Below are 18,203 nucleotides of genomic sequence, written 5' to 3'. Positions count from 1 at the left end.
GGGTTTGGGAGGGAAAGAATTTTGAATTTGGAGGTAGGTGGGGTGGGGTTTTTGGGGTAGAGTAGATGAGGTGATTGGTGAAGGGTATTTGGGGAAGAGATATGGAGGTGATTGGTGAAGGGTATTTGGGGAAGAGTGTTATGAAAAGGTGGGAGAGAGAGAGAGAGAGGTAGGGTAGGTGGGAATCCTGTGGGGCCCACAGATCCTGAGGGGTCAATGACTTATCATCCCTGCTCCATTGAGGCGTGCAAAAACACCCTTAGAGTGTAATCCTGGCGTTTAATGCCAGACTGCTACTTGTTTCTGGCGTTAAACGCCAGCTTTTCTCCCTTTCTTGGCGTTTAACGCCAACTTTGTGCTCTGTTCTGGCGTTAAACGCCAGTCTGGTGCCTGTTTCTGGCGTTTAACGCCAGCTTGATGCTTCTTTCCAGTGTTAAATGCCAGTCTGATGCTTCTTACCGGCGTTTAAACGCCAGTAAGCTCTCCCTCCAGAGTGAGATATTTTTAATGCTGTTTTTTATTTTGTTTTTGATTTTTCAGTTGTTTTTGTAACTTCACATGATCATCAACCTAAAGAAAACATAAAATAACAAAGGGAAAAATAAATATATATAATTAGATAACATTGGGTTGCCTTCCAATAAGCACTTCTTTAATGTCAATAGCTTGACAGTGAGCTCTCATGGGGCCTCACAGATAATCAGAGCAAGGTTGTGGCCTTTCAACACCAAACTTAGAGTTTGGTTGTGGCCTCCTAACACCAAACTTAGAGTTTGAATGTGGGGGTTTCGTTTGACTCTGTATTGAGAGAAGCTTTTCATGCTTCCTCTCCATGGTTACAGAATGAGAACCTTGAGTCTTGAATACAAGGTAGTCCTCATTCAACTGAAGGACCAACTCTCCTCTGTCAACATCAATCACAGCTTTTGCTGTGGCTAGGAAGGGTCTGCCAAGGATGATGGATTCATCCTCATCCTTCCCAGTGTCTCGGATTATGAAATCAGCAGGGATGTAAAGGCCTTTAACCTTCACTAGCACGTCCTCTACTAATCCATAAGCCTGTTTCATTGATTTGTCTGCCATCTCTAGTGAGATTCTTGCAGCTTATACCTCAAAGATTCCCAGTTTCTCCATTACAGAGAGTGGCATGAGGTTTATCCCTGACCCCAGGTCACATAGAGCTTTCTCAAAGGTCATGGTGCCTATGGTACAAGGTATGAAGAATTTTCCGGGATCCGATTTCTTCTGAGGTAATGTCTACCTCATTAATGCATTCAGTTCATTGGTGAACAAGGGGGTTCATCCTCCCAAGTCTCAATACCAAATAACTTGGCATTCAGCTTCATGATTGCTCCTAGATACTTAGCAACTTGCTCTTCAGTGATGTCTTCATCCTCTTCAGAGGATGAATATTTATCAGAGGTCATGAATGGCAGAAGGAAGTTTAGTTGAATCTCTATGGTCTCTGTATGAGCCTCAGATTCCTTTGGTTCCTCAAAGGGAAACTCCTTTCTATCCAGAGGATGTCCCATGAGGCTTTTCTCACTGGGACTCACGTCCTCCTCACTCTCTCCAGGTTCGGCCATGTTGGTCATGGTTATGGCCTTGCACTCTCTCTTGGGATTTTCTTATGTATTGCTTGGGAGAGTACTGGGAGGAGTTTCAGTAATCTTCTTACTCAGCTGCCCCACCTGTGCCTCCAAATTTCTAATAGAGGACCTTTTTTCATTCATGAAACTTAGTGTGGTCTTGGATAGATCAGAGACTATGGTTTCCAGGTCAGAATGGCTCTGTTCAGAATTATCTGTCTGTTGCTGAGAAGATGATGGAAAAGACTTGCTATTGCTAGACCTATTTCTTCCACCATTATTGTTGAAGCCTTGTTAAGGCTTCTGTTGATCCTTCCATGAGAAATTTGGATGATTTCTCCATGAAGGATTATAGGTGTTTCCATAGGATTCTCACATGTAATTCACCTCTGCCATTGCAGGGTTCTCAGGATCATAAGCTTCTTCTTCAGAAGATGCTTCTTTAGTACTGTTGGATGCAGCTTGCAATCCATTCAGACTCTAAGAAATCATATTGACTTGCTGTGTCAATATTTTGTTCTGAGCCAATATGGCATTCAGAGTATCAATTTCAAGAACTCCCTTCTTCTGAGGCGTCCCATTGTTCACAGGATTCCTCTCAGAGGTGTACATGAACTGGTTATTTGCAACCATTTCAATGAGTTCCTGAGCTTCTTCAGGGGTTTTCAGATGAAGAGATCCTCCTGCAGAATGGTCCAATGACATTTTTGACAACTCAGACAGACCATCATAGAATATACATATGATGCTCCATTCTAGAAGCATGTCAGTAGGACACCTTTTGATCAGTTGCTTATATCTTTCCCAAGCTTCATAGAGGGACTCTCCTTCCTTCTGTCTGAATGTTTAGATTTTCACTCTAAGCTTGCTCATCTTTTGAGGTGGAAAGAATTTGGCCAGGAAAGCACTGACCAGCTTTTCCCAAGAGTTCAGGCTTTCCTTAGGTTGTGAATCCAACCATGTTCTAGCTCTGTCTCTTACGGAAAAAGGGAAAAGTATAAGCCTGTAGACCTCGGGATCAACTCCATTGGTCTTGACAGTGTTACAGATTTGCAAGAACTCAGCTAAGAACTGATGAGGATCTTCCAATGGAAGTCCATGAAACTTGCAATTCTATTACATTAGAGAAACTAATTGAGGCTTAAGCTCAAAGTTGTTTGCTCCAATGGCAGGAATTAAGATGCTTCTTCCATAGAAGTTAGAAGATGATGCAATAAAGTCACCAAGTATCTTCCTTGCATCTCCACCATTGTTATTGGGTTCGGCCATGTCTCCTTCTTTTTCGAAAATTTCTGTCAGTTCCTCTCCAGAGTTTTGTGCTTTAGCTTCTCTTAGTTTCCTCTTAAGAGTCCTTTCAGGTTCAGGATCAGCTTCAATAAGAATGTCTTTATCCCTGTTCTTGCTCATATGAAAAAGAAGAGAACAGAAAAGAAGAAGAATCCTCTATGTCACAGTATAGAGATTCCCTTATGTAAGTAGAAGAAGAGAAGAATAGAAGAAGGAGAAGAGAAAAATTCGAACACAGAGAAGAAGAGGGGTTCGAATTATGAGTAGAAGAGAAGTGTCAGTAGATAAATAAATAAATAGAAAGAGATGAGAGGGGGAAGAATTCGAAAATTAAATAAAATAAAATAAAAATATTTTTGTTTTTATTTAAAAAAACAGTTATAATTCGAAAATTAAAAAGAAAATAAAATTAAATTAAAATTTAAAATAATTAGTTAATTAAAAGGAATTTTGAAAAAGTGGGGAGGAGTTTTCAAAAATTAGAGAGAGCAAATTAGTTAGGTGGTTTTGAAAAAGATATGATTGAAATAGAAAACTTTTAAAATCAACCCAAAGAGTCAAGTAGTTAATTGAAAAAGATTTGAAAATCATATTTGCAAAGATAGGAAGTTAGAAAAGATTTTGAAATTAAGTTTTGAAAAAGATATGATTGAAAATCATTTTGAAAAAGATTTGATTTTGAAAATAAAGTTGATTACTTGACTAACAAGAAACTAAAAGATATAATTTTAAAATTTAAAGATTGAAACTTTTCTTAATAGGCAAGTAACAACTTGAAAATTTTTTTGAATCTAAACATTAAATGTTAGCATTAATTTTGAAAATATGAAATAAAAATAAGAAAAAGATTTTGAAAATCAAATTTTTAGAATTTTTGAAAATATATACAAAAATGAAAAGGATTTGATTTTTGAAAAATATTTGAAAAAGATAGAATTTTTAAATTGAAAATTTGACTTGACTCATAAGAAACAACTAAATTTTAAAAATTTTTGAATAAGTCAACTCAAATATTCGAAATTTATGAGAAGAATAAGGGAAAGATATTTTTTATTTTTTTATTTTTAATTAAGAGAGAGAAAAACATAAAAATGATGCAAAACACAAGAAAATAAGATTAAAAGTACTAATGCATGCAAGAACACTTTGAATGTCAAGATGAACACCAAGAACACTTTGAATGTCAAGATGAACACCAAGAACTTATTTTTGAAAATTTTTAAGAAAAGACACACATGCAAGACACCAAACTTAGAAATTTTCAATGTTTAGACACTAACAAATTGAAAATGCATTTGAAAAACAAGAAAAGACACAAAACATAAAAATGCAAAGATCAAACAAAGAAAATCATCATGAACAACTTGAAGATTATGAAGGATACATGCATGCATTTTCGAAAATTTTTAGGAAATTAAAAAGATGCAATTGACACCAAACTTAAAATTTGACACTAGACTCAAACAAGAAACATCAAATTATTTTTGGTTTTATGATTTTATTAATTTTTTTGGATTTTCGAAAATTATTTGGAAAAATAAAAATAAGGATTTCAAAATTTTCAATAAGAATTCCAGGAATCATGCATTGTTAGTATAAAGCTTCAGTCTAAAAAGATTAGACATGGCTAGCCAAGCTTCAGCAGGACATTACATACAACAGTCAATTTGATGGGAATCAACTAGTTCCTATGATGATAAAAGCATCATCTGAAACTCTAGAATTCATTCATAAAAATTCTGAAGAACAAAATTTTTTTTTTGAAAAATTTTTTTCAAAAATAAAAAAGCTTAAAAATAAAATAAAATTACCTAATCTGAGCAACAAGATGAACCGTCAGTTGTCCAAACTCGAACAATCCCCGGCAACGGCGCCAAAAACTTGGTACGCACGATTATAATCTCACTTCTTCTTCACAACTTCGCACAACTAACCAGCAAGTGCATTGGGTTGTCCAAGTAATAAACCTTACGTGAGTAAGGGTCGATCCCACGGAGATTGTCGGCTTGAAGCAAGCTATGGTCATCTTGTAAATCTCAGTCAGGCAGACTCAAATGGTTATGAGGTTTTGATAATTAAAATATAAATAAAATATAAAATAAGATAGAGATACTTATGTAATTCATTGGTGAGAATTTCAGATAAGCATATGGGGATGCTTTGCTCCTTCTGAATCTCTGCTTTCCTACTACCCTCATTCAATCATTCATACTCCTTTCCATGGCAAGCTGTATGTTGGGAGATCACCGTTGTCAATGGCTACCGTCCGTCCTCTCAGTGAAAATGGTCCAAGTGCGCTGTCACCGCAGGCTAATCATCTATCGATTCTCGATCATGTTGGAATAGGATCCATTGATCCTTTTGTGTCTGTCACTACGCCCAACACTCGTGAGTTTGAAGCTCGTCACAGTCATCCCATCCCAGATCCTACTCGGAATACCACAGACAAGGTTTAGACATTCCGGATCTCAGGAATGGCCGCCAATAATTCTAGCCTATACCACGATGGTTTTAATCTTAGATTAGAAACCCTAGAGATACACATTCAAGCTTGTTTGCATGTAGAACGGAAGTTGTCAGGCACGCGTTCATAGGTGAAAATGGTGATGAGCGTCACATAATCATCACATTCATCATGTTCTTGTGTGCGAATGAATATCTTAGAGAAGAAATAGGCTTGAATTGAATAGAAAAACAATAGTACTTTGCATTAATTCATGAGGAACAGCAGAGCTCCACACCTTAATCTTTGGGGTGTAGAAACTCCACCGTTGAAAATACATAAGTGAAAATAGTCTAAGCATGGCCGAATGGCCAGCCTCAAAGGTCTAAGGACTAAACGTCCAAAGATTATTATGAAATAAATCACTAAAAGTAGTTTTTATACTAAACTAGTAACTAGGGTTTACATAAATGAGTAAATGATGCAGAAATCCACTTCGGGGGCCCACTTGGTGTGTGTTTGGGGTGAGCATTGAGCTTTACACGTGTAGAGACTTCTCTTGGAGTTAAATGCCAGGTTGCAGCCTGTTTGTGGCGTTTAACTCTGGTTTGTAACCTGTTTCTGGCATTTAACTTTAGAATAGAGCAGGAAGTTGGCGTTTGAATGCCAGTTTGCGTCGTTAAAACTCGGGAAAAAAGTATGGACTATTATATATTTCTGGAAAGCCCTAGATGTCTACGTTCCAACGCAATTGAGAGTGCGCCAGTTGGGTTTCTCTAGCTCCAAAAAATCCATTTCGAGTGTAGGGAGGTCAGAATCCAACAGCATCTGCAGTCCTTTTTCAGCCTCTGAATCAGATTTTTGCTCAGGTCCCTCAATTTCGGCCAGAAAATACCTGAAATCACAGAAAAATACACAAACTCATAGTAAAGTCTAAAAATCTTATTTTTTCATAAAAACTAATAAAAACGTAGTAAAAACTAACTAAATTATACTAAAAACTACCTAAAAACAATGCCAAAAAACGTATAAATTATCCGCTCATCACACGTCTTTACGAACTCTGTGGCTTCTTTTTGTACAGTTGGCCAATAAAATCTGGCCCGGAGTACTTTTTTGGTAAGTGCCTGTGCTCCAAGATTATTGCCACAGATGCCACTGTGTACTTCTTCTAAAACTTCCTTTGTGTTGGAAGTCGGCAAACATTTTAACAATGGTATTGAAATCCCTCTTTTGTATAGAGTATTGTTTATGATAGTGTAGTATTGTGCCTCTTTTTTTAACCTATTTGCCTCCTTATCTGTGGAGAGTGTTTCTGTTTTGAGGTAGTTAATTATGGGAGTCATCCATCCTTGATCCATACCTGTTATGGCTAGGACTTTTTCTTCTTCCGAGATTGACGGGTTCTGCAGCATTTCCTAGATGAGGCTTCTATTGTTGCCCCCTGGTTTGGTGCTGGCTAGTTTTGAGAGTGCATCAGCTCGGGCATTCTATTATCGGGGTATGTGGCGGACCTCATATTCCCTAAATTGTCCGAGCTGTTCCCTGGTTTTGTCCAAGTACTTTTTCATGGTGGGATCCTTGGCTTGGTAGCTCCTTGCTATTTGTGAAGTGACCACATGTGAGTCGCTGAAGATGATGAGCTTTTGAGCTCCAACCTCTTTACCCAACTTCAAACCAGCTAGTAGTGCATCATACTCAGCTTGGTTGTTTGAGACAGGGAACCCGAATTTGAGGAAAAGTTCGATTTGGGTTCGCTGATCGCTTTTAATTATCACACCCGCGCCGCTTCCAGTTTTGTTTGAGGAACCGTCTACATAGAGATTCCATTCTGTAGGGATTTTTGGGGTGTCTGTAAATTCTGCAATGAAGTCAGCAAAATATTGGGATTTGATGGTTGTCCGAGCTTCGTATTGAAGGTCGAATTCAGACAACTCGACTTCCCATTGTAAGATTCTTCCTGCTAAATCTGTTTTATGCAGAATGCCTTTTATTGGATGATTGGTCCGAACCCTGATGCTGTGGGCTTGGAAATATGGACGAAGTCGTCGAGATGTAAATATGAGAGCATAGGTGAATTTTTCTATTTTTTGGTAGTTCAGCTCGGATCCTTGTAGTGCCTTGCTAATGAAGTACACAGGTTGTTTCCCACTGTCATTTTCTCGGACTAATGCTGAGGCTACTACCCGACTTCCTACTGTGAGATATAATACAAGAGGTTCTCCCAAGAACTTTTTGAAATTTCTGAAGGCCTGCTCGCACTCTGTTGTCCATTCAAACCTCTTTCCCTTTCTTAGAGTGGTGTAGAAGGGGAGAGATCTTATTGCCGATCTAGCAAGAAATCTGGACAAGGCTGCCAACCTTCCATTGAGTTATTGTACCTCTTTGACACAAGTCGGGCTTTTCATGTCGACTATGGCCCGGCATTTATCCGAATTTGCCTCGATTCCTCTTTGTTTGAGCATAAAACCCAAGAATTTGCCAGCTTCTACTGCGAAGGTGCATTTTGCAGGGTTAAGTTGCATGCCATGCCTTCTTATAGTGTTGAACACTTGGGTGAGGTCGGACATTAACGTCTCTTCACTTTTTGTCTTTATTAACATGTCGTCCACATAGACTTCCATGATTTTTCTGATGTGATCCGTAAAGACCTTATTCATTAATCTCTAATAAGTAGCTCCTGCGTTTTTAAGTTCGAAAGGCATGACTATGTTGCAGTAGTTTGCTTTTGGGGTTAAGAATGAAGTTTTTTCTTGGTCGGGCGGGTACATCGGGATTTGATTGTATCCTGAATATGCGTCCATAAACAAGAGGTATTTATATCCGAAGGAGGCATCCACCAGAGCGTGGATACTTGGGAGTGGGTAAGGATCTTTTGGGCAAGCTTTGTTGAGATCAGTGTAGTTGGTGCACATCCGCCACTTCCCATTTGATTTCTTCACCAAGACGACGTTAGCTAGCCATAGTGGGTACTTGACTTCTCTTATGAATCCTACCTCCAATAGAGCTTGTACCTGCTCTTCCACAGCTTGGGATCATTCTGGTCCAAGCTTTCTACGTCTATGTTGTACTGGCCGAGATCCTGGGTAGACTGCTAGCTTGTGGCACATTAACTTGGGGTCTATGCCTGGCATGTCTGCAGCCTTCCATGCAAAGAGGTCGACGTTATCTCGTAAGAACTGTACGAGTGATTCTTTCGTGTCTCATTTTAGGATTGTATCGATATTGGTTGTTTTGTCCGGGGTATCTCTGATCTGGACTTTTTCTACTTCACATTTGGGTTGTGGGTGGAGTTCTTCCCGCCTCTGAACTCCACCGAGTTCGATGGTGTGGAATTCTTCTCCTCTGCCTCTGAGGTTTAGACTTTCGTTGTAGCAGTGGCGCGCCGTCTTCTGGTCTGCCTTTATTGTAGCTATCCCTTCTGTAGTTGGGAGCTTCATGCATAGACGTGGAGTCGAGACTACTACGCCGAGCTGATTTAATGTTGTCCGACCTATTAAGGCATTGTAAGCTGAACTCACGTCGACCACGATGTAGTCTATCTTGAGTGTTCTTGACTAGTTTCCTTTTCCGAAGGTCGTGTGTAGTGAGATGTATCCAAGTGGCTGAACTGGAGTGTCTCCTAGTCCGAACAGGCTGTTCGGATATGCTTTCTTCCAGGCCGAGTTTGTCGAAGGCAGTTTTGAACAGGATGTTGGCGAAGCTTCCTTGGTCTATCAGTGTGCGGTGGAGATTTGCGTTTGCCAGTATGATAGTGATGACCATGGGATCGTCGTGTCCTGAGATGATGCCACATGCATCCTCTTTGGTAAAAGTAATTGTGAGGATGTCGGGTGCTTCCTCTGTTCCCTCGACGTGATATATTTCTTTAAGATATCTTTTGCGAGATGATTTGGAGATCCCTCCTCCCGCAAATCCTCTGTGTATCATGTGGACATGTCTATCGGGCGTACGAGGTGGTCGTATAGCCCGTCCGACATCTTCATCCTGTCTTCTTTTTCTGGGATTGTCTGCTCGGTTCGCTAAATACCGATCTAACTTTCCTTCTCTTACCAATTTTTCTATGATTTTTTTTAGGTCGAAACATTCGTTGGTGGAATAATGATATTCACAATATTCAGCCCGGTTTCCTCCTCCTTTTTTGCTTTTAAGTGGTCGAGCTGGAGGTATCTTTTCAGTATGGCATACTTCTCTGTAGACATCCACAAGGGATACCCGAAGAGGGGTATAATTGTGGTATTTTTTGATCTTTTCTCCATGTTGATCTTCTTTTTTGTTGGATTCTTTGTCCTTATCTCGGGAGGAGTAGGAGAACCCAGATTTTGAGGTCTCTCCTAGTCGAGAGTTTTCCTCCATGTTAATATACTTTTCTGCTCGTTCTTGTACCTCGTTTAGAGATGTAGGATGTTTTTTTGATATGGAGTGGCTAAAAGGCCCTTCTCGTAAGCCATTGATGAGGCCCATGATGGCCGCTTCTGTGGGAAGACTCTGTATGTCTAGACATGCTTTGTTGAATCTTTCCATGTAACTGCGGAGACTTTCCCGATCTCCTTGCTTGATTCCTAATAGACTTGGGGCGTGCTTAGATTTGTCTCTTTGGATGGAGAATCTGGCCAGAAACTTCTTGGCTAGGTCGTCAAAGCTTGAAATGGACCTAGGGGGTAGATTGTCGAACTATTTAATGGTCGTCTTTGTTAAGGTAGTCGGGAAGGCTTTGCAGCAGACTGCATCTGAGGTGTCAGTGAGGTACATTCTACTTCTGAAATTACTGAGATGATGGCTGGGGTCTACTGTGCCATCATATAAAGTCATGTCAGGAAGTTTGAAGTCTTTTGGGATTTTGGTCCTCATGATTTCCTTGGTGAATGGGTCTTGATCCTTACGAGAGCTATCTTTGTGACCGGATCGAGTAGTTTTGACCTTGAGATCTGCTTCGAATTTTAAGAGCTTGTCCTCTAACTCGCGGTGTCGCCTAGCTTCCCTTTGTAGGCTTCTCTCCGTCTCGTGTTGGTACTCGACCTCTTTTTCAAGTTGTTTTAGCTGATCCTGAAGTGCCTCCATGGCTCCCGTATTTGGTGAATTATTGTCGTTGTTAGGTTGAAGAATATCTTTTGGTGTGGTGTCTGCATTTTTGTGCGGCGTCTGGTCTTCCAAATCAGAGTCGTGATCGTTGTCATGATCATCTGCCATGGTGATAGGATGACTTCCAGGTTCCCCGGCAATGGCGCCAATGTCTCGAGGGATACCTAAAACTGTAGATCGATCTCGGACGAGATCTTCTGTTCTGGTTGGAGATGACGTGTCCAGCTGGTGGGTGGCGGCCGGAGCTGCCGTGTCCGACTTGTTGGACTCGCTGCGCTGCTGATTGACAGGCAAAAATTGTTGTCGGTCTAGATTTTTTCTTGTAGAAATAAGAATTTCGTTGTAAGCATATCTCCAAACCAACAAACAACTCTCGCATCAAATTAAAATATGGTTTTGTCACATGTACAAACCCCAATGAAAATTAACCGGAGTATTTGGACTCCGGGTCGTCTCACAAGGAATTGCAATGAAGTGGTCAATTATTGGCTATAAAGGAACAAATGGGGGTTGGTTGATAAAAGGGGCAATAAAATAAATGACAAGAAAAGTAAATCATGCAAGTATTTAAAGAAGACAAGTAAATAAGAGAAAGTAAGTAATAAAAAGAGAGACATTCATGTCAAGAATTGAGACCATAGGCTTTCTATCCTAGTCATGCATTGATTAATTATCTTATTTATTCAACTCCAACAAACGGAAGAAGGTATCATGTCATCATCACATAGGGAGAATGTCAAACAAGACTAGTTAATCATGTCACAATAATAAACAAGAATTTATCTTATTACGTCATCTCCAACATTGGAAGAAGATATAGGTTATCTTCCATGAGAGAAAGTCTAATAAGACTAGCTAATCTCAATCCAAAAGTCCTAATCAACTTACTAATTGAATTAGCAAAAGATTAGCGTCAATGGAAACAATACTAGCTAACAACTCTAGGTCACCAACATAGGTTGGGTTTTCATGACTCAAGATTGTCTAATTACTCTTTCCAAGCCAAGAATGCTCAAAATCTACTCTAAAGTCCAACCAAGCATTTTGTCAAACACTTGGTGGGTGTATAAGGAAAAGCATGGTAAATGAGCAAGAATAGTAAAATCTACCAACTACCAATTGCAAGAAAAGTAAATCAACAACTCAAATCATCAATAAAAGAACATCAAACATTAAATTTCATTAAAGAAAAGATCCAAATCCAACAAAGGGTTCATGAATATAAAAAAGACATAAAAGTAAAATTAACAAGGGAACTAATAAGAATAGAGTAGTAGCAACAAGAAATTAAAAGGAAGAACTAAATCAAAACAAGAATTATAACTTGGATCCAAGACGAATTAACTAAAACTACCCTAAAATCCAGAGAGAGGAGAAAGCCTCTCTCTCTCTAGAATTCTAACCCTAAAACATGATGAAAACTAAACTATGACTACTACCTACATTCTCCCCTCAATCCTTGGGTTCAATAGCATCAGAAATGAGTTGGATTGGGCCCAAAATGCTTCAGAAATCACTGGGGGCGATTTCACTTTAGTGGACCACGTGCTCAATCGGCACGCACGCGTACATGGCGCGTGCGCGCCCCTTAACGTGAAGCAACATATGGCAAATTTTATATCATTTCGAAGCCCTGGATGTTAGCTTTCCAACGCAACTAAAACCGCCTCATTTGGACCTCTGTAGCTCAAGTTGTGGTCAATTGAGTGCGAAGAGGTCGGGCTTGACAACTTTACGGTTCCTTCATTTCTTCATGAGTTCTCCCACTATGCATGCTTTTCTCCTCACTTCTTCCATCCAATACTTGCCTTATGAACCTGAAATCACTCAACAAACATATCAAGGCATCGAATGGAATTAAAGTGAATTATCATCACCAATTTTAGGGCCTAAAAAGCATGTTTTCACATTTAAGCACAAATCAAGGGAGAATTGCAAAACCATGCTATTTCATTGAATAAGTGGAGAAAAGGTGATAAAATTCCCCAAAATAAGCACAAGATAAACCACAAAATTGGGGTTTATCACTGATCCTTTGTCACCGGAGGGTGATAGTACCAACAAGGGAATCCGATGCTTAAGTTAGCAAGGGTATTAAGCAGGTTTTTAGTAGAATCAAAGTATGAGTTATACCTGGGTGCTCCAGTGTCTTTATAATGGTGTGGAGTGACCTTTCTGGAGATAAGATAGTTATCTTATCTTATCTTATCTTATCTTTGTGCAAGGTCATCTTATCTTTAAGGGAACCATCCTTATCTCTATAGGCTTGGGCTGCCTTTGGATTTGGGTCGTGTTCCTCTATCTGGGCCCTTTATTGGGCTTTCCTGGCAATTTGGCTGAGCTCTTTGAGAAGAGGTCGGATAGTCTGACTTGAAGAGGTCGGTCGCCTTGTCACTAAAACATCCTGGGTCGGACAGCTTGACCCAGGGTATGAACAATTACTATCCTTATTACTAACCACAACATGATAATTGCAAGGATCAATCCCATTTAGTCATTGATGACTTGCATCATCTACCCTCTTTCTTGCATAAAGAAGACCATAAAAGAGCATAAATCTCATTTGATCATTGTAATTCATACATTATTTGATGAATATTATCGTACATTGCTTTGAGATGAGTTGTGCTGAATTTTAGGTGAAAAAGACATCAAAAATGGGAAGAAAGCAACAAAGAAGCTGGGCGTGTGAAACAGGCGTGCCACTTAGAGCAAGTGCCATAAAAATAAACTAGCGTGCCACGCCAGTACTAAATTCCAGAGGAGAATTCTCAAGCATTCACAAGGGCGTGGCACGCCAGACCTTGGGCATGCCACGCTAGTACAAAGTTCCAGAGAAGCAACAATGGAGGACACTAAAGGGGCGTGGCACGCCAGTCTGGGCATGGCACGCCTAACCCATCACCTACTGTGGGCGTGCCACTTGAGCCAAGGGGCGTGGCATGCCAGCTCATCACTCCAGGAGGAACCATCACTATGGCGTGCCACTTAGTATCGAAGGTGTGGCACGCTAGCTCCAAAAAGTCACTTGGGCGTGTGGTGCACGAAATTACAATCACACTTTTGCAACTCCGCACAACTAACCAGCAAGTGCACTGGGTCGTCCAAGTAATACCTTACGTGAGTAAGGGTCGATCCCACGGAGATTGTCGGCTTGAAGCAAGCTATGGTTATCTTGTAACACTTAGTCAGGATATCAATAATTCTCAGATTTAATTGTAAAAAGTAAAAGAACATGAAATAAATACTTGTTATGCAGTAATGAAGAACAGGTTGAGGCTTTGGAGATGCTTTGTCTTCTGAATCTCTGCTTTCCTACTATCTTCTTCTTCATGAACGTAAGGCTTCTTCCATGGCAAGCTTTATGTTGGGCATCACCATTGTCAATGGCTACTTCCTGTCCTCTCAGTGAAAACGTTCCAAATGCGCTGTCACCGCACGGCTAATCATCTGTCGGTTCTCGATCATGCTGGAATAGGATCCATTGATCCTTTTGCGTCTGTCACACACCCAACAATCGCGAGTTTGAAGCTCGTCACAGCCATCCCTTCCCAGATCCTACTCAGAATACCAGAGACAAGGTTTAGACGTTCCGGATCTCAGGAATAGCCGACAATAATTCTAGCTTATACCACGAAGACTCTGATCTGAATCATGAGGCTAAGAGATATGCATTCAATCTAAGGTAGAACGGAGGTGGTTGTCGGGCACGCGTTCATAGGTGAGAATAATGATAAGTGTCACGGATCATCACATTCATCAGGTTGAGGTGCGAATGAATATCTTAGAATAGAAGCAAGCGTGATAGAATGGAAAACAGTAGTAATTGCATTAATTCATGAAGAACAGCAGAGCTCCTCACCCCCAACAATGGGGTTTAGAGACTCATGCCATAGAGAATATAATATGAAATGTGTAAAGTGTCATGAGGTACAAGATGAATCACTAAAAGTAGTTTTTATAGTGAACTGGTGACCTAGGGTTACAGAAAATGAGTAAGCTAGGGTGTTTAGTGTAAAAATCCACTTCCGGGGCCCACTTGGTGTGTGCTTGGGCTGAGCATTGAAGCTTTCATGTGTAGAGACTTTTCTTGGAGTTAAACGCCAGCTTTTGGGCCAGTTTGGGCGTTTAACTCCAGTTTTTATGCCAGTTCCGGTGTTAAACGCCAGAATTCTTGATCTGAATTAGAACGCCTGTTTGGGCCATCAAATCTCGAACAAAATATAGACTATTATATATTGCTGGAAAGCCCAGGATGTCTACTTTCCAACGCAATTGAGAACGTGCCAATTGGGCTTCTGTAGCTCCAAAAAATTTACTTTGAGTGCAGGGAGGTCAGAATCCAACAGCATCTGCAGTCCTTTTTTAGCCTCTGAATCAGATTTTCGCTCAGGTCCCTCAATTTCAGCTAGAAAATACCTAAAATCACAGAAAAACACAAAAACTCATAGTAAAGTCCAGAAAAGTAATTTTAAATAAAAACTAATAAAAATATAATAAAAACTAATTAAAATATACTAAAAACATACTAAAAGCAATGCCAAAAAGCGTATAAATTATCCGCTCATCAGCGTGCCACTTGAGGAACCAGGCGTGGCACGCCCAGCTTGAGAAGTCCACAAATGTATGGGCGTGCCACTTGAGCAGCATGGCGCGGCACGCTGGTACTAAATCCCAAAGGAGGGGCTGAAGGCCAATGAAGTATGGGCGTGCCACTTGAGGTCGAAGGCGTGGCATGCCTGGCTCTCAATCTCACTTAGGCGTGCCACTTGAGTGACCAGGCATGGCACGCCAATGCACAAAGAGGCCAAATCAAGGGCTGGGCATGCCACTTGGTATCGAAGGCGTGGCACGCCAGTCCAAGAATCTCACTATGGCGTGCCACTTGAGTGCTGGGGTGGCACGCCAGCTGCTGGAACCAAGGCAAGATCATGGGCGTGCCACTTGGTGTCGAGGGCGTGCCACGCCACCCACTATTCCTCACTTAGGCATGCCACTTAAACCCCAAGCGTGGCATGCCATTGTCATTCAGAAAGCAAGAGCCATTGGGGCGTGCCACTTGAAGTTCGTGGCGTGGCACGTCAAAAAGAAGAATCACTTGCCTACAAAGGGCGTGGCAGGCCAGACCTTGGGCGTGCCACGCTAGTTCAACTTTCCAGAGAGCTTGATCAAGCATACAACAAGGGCGTGGCATGCCAAACCCTGGGCGTGCCACGCTAGTTCAAGTCGCCAGAGGTAAGAAGAAGAGGAAAAAGGCTAGGGCGTGCCACTTAAGCTCAAAGGCGTTGCACGCCATACTACATGGGCATTAAAAGACCCTGGGGTGCCACTTGAGCTTGAAGGCATGGCATGTTAGGGATGTTACTAATGAAGAGCGTGCCACTTGAGGGACTGGGCGTGGCACACCAAGCCAGAATTGAAGGAGCACGTGACACGCCACTAAAGCGCCAGCCACACGCCTGCTGGAAAGTCATGCTTATTGAGTTTCTTTTCCCTCCAACTTGTAATTTTCCTTTTTCACTTTTGTAATTATTTTATTTTAAGAGCTAGGAGTAGTATAAATACCACCGAAAAGTACTGAAGAGGGGGTTAAGCAGTCAGAGAGACTAGTTTTGGATTCACTTTTACACTTCATCATCTTCTTTACTTTGGAGTACTTTTCTTTGAGCTATGAGTAGCTAAATTTCCTCTCATTGAGAGAGGGAGCTCTGTTGTACTTAATGGATTGATGATAGTAAAATTCTTCTTCTCTTCATCTTCTTTTTGATTTGCTAGAAGGAATTTCGTTTCTAATGCTTAGTGTTCAATTATCTTGGGAAAGAGATTGAATGCAAAATGGGTTTCATGGGAAAGAGATTGAATGCAAAATGGGTTTCATGGGAACCTTGGGAAAGGAAACATGAAACCATGCTTGAAATCCCTTCTCACACTTGAGTAGGATCTGGGTTTTGGTGTTTGGATATGGTGACATATAATCCTCCCTCTACTTGGACCTATGATGATGTGTGGTATAATCAGGGACCAAGCATATCTCTCTTCATGAACAATTAGACCAAGAAATTGGCTATTGATCAAGATCTGAGAGATTGAGTCACCAAGCTATTGGGGCTCAATCAATCATGATTGTCAAGAGGTCAATGAATTGCATGATTGAAGAAGATATAAGCTAAAATTGATCCAAAGAGACAACATCTCCTGATCTCAATGAATTTCCCCATTCTTATCTACCACTTTCTTTATAGTTTGCTTTTACATTCTACAATTCCCTATTCCCATTTACAATTAAGCCATTTATGATTCTGCACTTTACATTCTGTCATTTCCATTTATGCACTTTATTGCTTTCCTTTACATTTTAGCCATTTACATTTATGCCATTTATAATTCTGCAAATCACAATTTATCTATTCCGCTTGACTAGTTCATCAATTGATTAAAATTGTTCAAATTTGCTAATCTCTGTGGATATGATCCAACTCCACTGTGGGTTATTACTTGATGATAATTTTGGTGCGCTTGCCAAAAGAACTTATTCACCATTTTTTGAATGGGGGTGTGAATTGGACTCATCAAGTTTTATGGCGCCGTTGCCGGGGATTGGCTTAAATTTGACAGTGATTAAATTGATTGGAGAGCTAGTTAAGCAATTTAATTTCCTTGTTATTTTATTTTTATCTTATTTTTTTAGCACTTTTTATTTTTCTTTCATCTCTGCTCCAAGTTCTATTTCTTTTTCTTTGCTTATTTTAGTTACCCATCGTTCATATTTCCACTCTTCTAACTGTTCGATTAATTGTATCAACAAAGCTAACCACTAATCTCAGCAAGATTTTTCTTACTTCACTTGTTCTCTGCTGGTTATTTGCCATGTGTATGACAGGTAGATGAGGAGAGACTTCATCTCCCTTTGATAGTGAAATTGAGAGGAGCTTCTTTAGACTAAGGAGGGAAGCAAGAGGCAAAGGCATAGTTGGAGAGGAACTAGTGGAGGAAGATCTGCAAACCACCATGGATGACAAAGTACAGGACAATGTTGGAGGAGATGCTGGAAATCATGTTGGACAAGAAAGGAGAGTCTTAGGCTCCTATATCAACCCAAATCCAGGAAATTGTGGCAGCAGCATCCTAAAGCCAACAATCCATGCTAACAATTTTGAGTTGAAACCTCAGCTCATCACACTTGTCCAGAATAATTGTTCATATGGAGGAAGTGCCCAAGAAGACCCTAATCAACATCTCAACACATTCCTGAGGATATGTGATACTGTAAAGTCCAATAGGGTACACCTTGACATCTACAAGCTACTCTTGTTTCCATTCTCACTCAGAGATAAGGCAGCAAAGTGGTTGGAATCATTTCCCAAGGAGAGCCTAACCACATGGGAGGATGTTGTAAGTAGATTCCTTGCAAGATTTTACCCTCCACAAAGAATCAACAGACTGAGAACTGAGGTGCAAATTTTCAGACAACAAGATGGAGAAACACTCTATGAGGCCTGGGAGAGATTCAAAGATCTGACAAGAAGATGCCCACCAGAAATGTTCAATGGGTGGGTACAACTACACATCTTCTATGAAGGGCTATCCTATGAATCAAAGAAGGCCGTGGATCATTCTTCAGGAGGCTCACTCAATAAGAAGAAAATCATTGAAGAAGCCATAGATGTCATTGAGACTGTAGCTGAAAATGAGTATTTCTATGCTTCAGAAAGAACTCACAAGAAAGGAGTGCTAGAACTCAACTCTGTAGATGCTTTGTTAGCTCAAAACAAGGCAATTGTAGCACAAATAGCAACCTTAAC

The 18,203-nt window shown here is 40.5% G+C and overlaps 1 non-coding gene across 1 annotated transcript; it reads left to right on the top strand.

Moving 5' to 3' along the window:
* Positions 1–2,348: 2,348 nt before the first annotated feature.
* Positions 2,349–2,456, top strand: LOC148564883 (small nucleolar RNA R71). Its single transcript, XR_015885150.1, has one exon. It is a non-coding gene; the product is annotated as a small nucleolar RNA R71 (small nucleolar RNA).
* Positions 2,457–18,203: the final 15,747 nt, after the last annotated feature.

This window comes from Arachis ipaensis, chromosome B5, assembly GCF_059453495.1.
Source record: "Arachis ipaensis isolate K30076 ecotype BB chromosome B5, ASM5945349v1, whole genome shotgun sequence".
NCBI lineage: Eukaryota > Viridiplantae > Streptophyta > Magnoliopsida > Fabales > Fabaceae > Arachis > Arachis ipaensis.
The sequence above is the reverse complement of the archived record's forward strand: the minus strand, read 5'-3'. Positions and strand labels throughout refer to the sequence as shown.